Consider the following 3,845-nt stretch of genomic DNA (forward strand, 5'->3'; position numbering starts at 1 on the left):
AGTCTCGAGGTTCTGCTCACCTGAGTTCGAATACCTCATGATAAGCTGCAGACCATACTATTTACCAAGAGAGTTTTCATCTATAATTTTCGTAGCTGTCGCTAGAGCCCCACAGTGGAGGTGTCATAATACCCATAAAACCTAGCGGTCAAACAGTGAAATGGTTCCATTAATTTTTCCTATAGGGAATTTTAGAAACACAAGGCTGTGTTTTGTTCATGCTTACCCTGGAGTAACGTTTTGATAAACATGTAAATCTCTATCAGACAATAACTTTTAGTTCATTGACTACATTTCAGTGTTCAACACCATAGTGCCCTCCAAGCTCATCACTAAGCTAAGGAGCCTGGGACTGAACACCTCCCTCTGAACTGGATCCTGAACTCTGTGACGGGCCTCCCCCAGGTGGTGAGGGTAGGCAACAACACATCTGCCACGCTGACCCTCAACACTGGGGCCCCTCAGGGGTGCGTACCTAGTCCCCTCCTGTACTCCCTGTTCACCTACGATTGCGTGGCCGCACATGAATCCAACACCATCATAAAGTTTGAAGACGACACGACAGTGGTAGGCCTGATCACTGACGACGATGAGACAGCCTATAGGGAGGAGGTCAGAGACCTGGCAGCAACGTCAGCAAGACAAAGGAGCTTATTGTGGACTACAGGAAACTGAGGGCTGAGCACGCCCCCATTCACATCAGCGGGGCTGAAGTGGAGCGGGTCGAGAGCTTCAAGTTCGTCAGTGTCCACGTCACTAAGGACCTAAGGACCTATCATGGTCCAGATACACCAACACAGTCCCCCTCAGGAGGCTGAACATATTTGGCATGGGCCCTCAGATCCTCAAAAAGTTTTAAAGCTGCACCATTGAGAGCATATTGACTGGCTGCATCACCGCTTGGTATGGCAACTGCTTGGCATCCGACCGCTAGGCGCTACAGAGGATAGTGCGGACGACCCAGGACATCACTGGGGCCGAGCTCCCTGCCATCCAGGACCTCTATAACAGGCGGTGTCAGAGCAAGGCCCTAAAAATTGTAAAAGACTCCAGCCACCCAAGTCATAGACCAGGGGTACTCAACTCTTACCTTACGAGGTCCGGAGCCTGCTGGTTTTCTGTTCTACCTGATAAATAATTGCACCCACCTGGTGTCCCAGGTCTAAATCAGTCCCTGATTAGAGGGGAACAATGAACAAATGCAGTGGAACTGGCTTCGAGGTCCAGAGTTTAATTTGAGGGTCATAGACTGTTCTCTCTGCTACTGCACGGCAAGCGGTAACGGAGTGCCAAGTCTGGGACCAAAGGGCTCCTGAACAGCTTCTACCCACAAGTCATAAGACTGCTGAACAGTTCATCAAGTGGCTACCTGGACTATTTACATTGACCCCTTTTTTTTGCACTGACTCTCTTGCGCTGGCTCTATGCACACTCACTGGACTCTACCCACACACTCACACATACTACAGTCGTGGTCAAAAGTTTTGAGAATGACACAAGTATTGGTCTTCAAAGTTCGCTGCTTCAGTGTTATGAGATATTTTTGTCAGATGTTACTATTGTAAACTGAAGTATAATTACAAGCCTTCCATAAGTGTCAAAGGCTTTTATTGACAATTACATTAAGTTTATGCAAAGAGTCAATATTTGCAGTGTTGACCCTTGTTTTTCAAGACCTCTGCAATCCGCCCTGGCATGCTGTCAATTAACTTCTGGGCCACATCCTGACTGATTGCAACCTATTCTTGCATGATCAATGCTTGGAGTTTGTCCGAATTTGTGGGTTTTTGTTTGTCCACCCGCCTCTTGAGGATCGACCACAAGTTCTCAATGGGATTAAGGTCTGGGGAGTTTCCTGGTCATGGACCCAAAATGTTGATGTTTTGTTCCCCGAGCCACTTAGTTATCACTTTTGCCTTATGGCAAGGTGCTCCATCATGCTGGAAAAGGCATTGGTCGTCACCAAACTGTTCTTGGATGGTTGGGAGAAGTTGCTCTCGGAGGATGTGCAGCTGAATCAACTTTAGGAGACGGTCCTGGCGCTTGTGGACTTTCTTGGGCGCCCTGGAAGCCTTCTTCACAACAATTGAACCTCTCTCCTTGAAGTTCTTGATGATTCTGATAAATGGTTGATTTAGGAGCGCTTCCTTGTTTTCTCCGGACAAGGTGTTTTCCGATGCCCCAAACAATCGGAAAGGGATTTCATCAGAGAAAATGACTTCTCTGCAGCAGTCCAATCCCTGTACCCTTTGCAGAATATAGTCTAATGTTTTTCCAGAGGAGGAGCTTTGCTGCCCCTTCTTGACACCAGGCCACCCCATCATCAAAGTTTGCCTCGGCAGATGCACTCACACTGCCTGCGTCAGCAAGCTCTGCACTGGTGGTGCATGCCGCGTCTGAATCAACTTTAGGAGACGGTCCTGGCGCTTGCTGGACTTTCTTGGGCGCCCTGATGCCTTTTTCACAACAATTGAACCTCTCTCCTTGAAGTTCTTGATGATCCGATAAATGGTTGATTTAGGTGCAATCTTACTAGCAGCAATATCCTTGCCTGTGAAGCCCTTTTTGTGCAAAGCAATGATGACGGCACGTGTTTCCTTGCAGGTAACCATGGTTAACAGAGGAAGAACAATGATTTCAAGCACCACCCTCCTTTTAAAGCTTAAAGTCTGTTATTCTAACTCAATCAGCATGACAGAGTGATCTCCAGCCTTGTCCTTGTCCTCGTCAACAGTCTCACCTGTGTTAATGAGAGAATCATTGACATGATGTGAGCTGTTCCTTTTGTGGCAGGGCTGAAATGCAGTTAAATGTTTTTTGGGGATTAAGTTCATTTTCATGGCAAAGAGGGACTTTACAATTAATTGCTATTCATCTGATCACTCTTCATAACATTCTGGAGTATATGCAAATTGCCATCATAAAAACTGAAGCAGCAGACTTTGTGAAAATACATATTTGTGTCATCCTCAAAACTTTTGACCACGACTGTACACACTGAAACAGAGTAAGGCGGAGGGATGAATGAATGAGTGAGTTCTGAGCGTATTCGGCCCAGGCCATATACCGACTCCAGTCGTGTGGAGAGGCAGAACATTGTTGGCGGAGGTACTTCCCTATTTCTTGGTTCAGGCGTTCCGTCTGCCAGTTGGTCTGGGGATGGTACCCGAAGGAGAGGCTGAGGGCGACCCCCAGTCGGTCACAGAAGGCTCGCCACTCCCGGGAGACAAACTGGGGTCCGCGGTCAGAGACGATGTCCTCCGGAATCCCATACAGACGGAACACCTGCTGGAACATACACTCAGCCAATTCCATGGCGTTAGGCAAATGAGGAAGAGGAACCAGATGACACATTTCTGAAAAACGGTCTATTATGACAAGGATGGTGGTGTTACTAGAGGATTCAGGAAGGTCTGTGATGAAGTCAACAGCTATGTGGGACCAGGGTCTGTGAGGGATTGGAATAGGTTGAAAATTACCGGAAGGGAGATGACGAGGGCTTTTGGTTTGGGCGCAGACTGGACAGGAGGATACAGTGGGGAGAACAAGTATTTGATACACTGCCGATTTTGCAGGTTTTCCTACTTACAAAGCATGTAGAGGTCTGTAATTTTTATCATAGGTACACTTCAACTGTGAGAGACTGAATCTAAAACAAAAATCCAGAAAATCACATTGTTTGATTTTTAAGTAAATAATTTGCATTTTATTGCAAGACTTAAGTATTTGATCACCTACCAACCAGTAAGAATTCCGGCTCTCACAGACCTGTTAGTTTTTCTTTAAGAAGCCCTCCTGTTCTCCACTCATTACCTGTATTAACTGCACCTGTTTGAACTCGTTAC

The sequence above is a fragment of the Coregonus clupeaformis genome, chromosome 21 (genome assembly GCF_020615455.1).
Source record: "Coregonus clupeaformis isolate EN_2021a chromosome 21, ASM2061545v1, whole genome shotgun sequence".
NCBI lineage: Eukaryota > Metazoa > Chordata > Actinopteri > Salmoniformes > Salmonidae > Coregonus > Coregonus clupeaformis.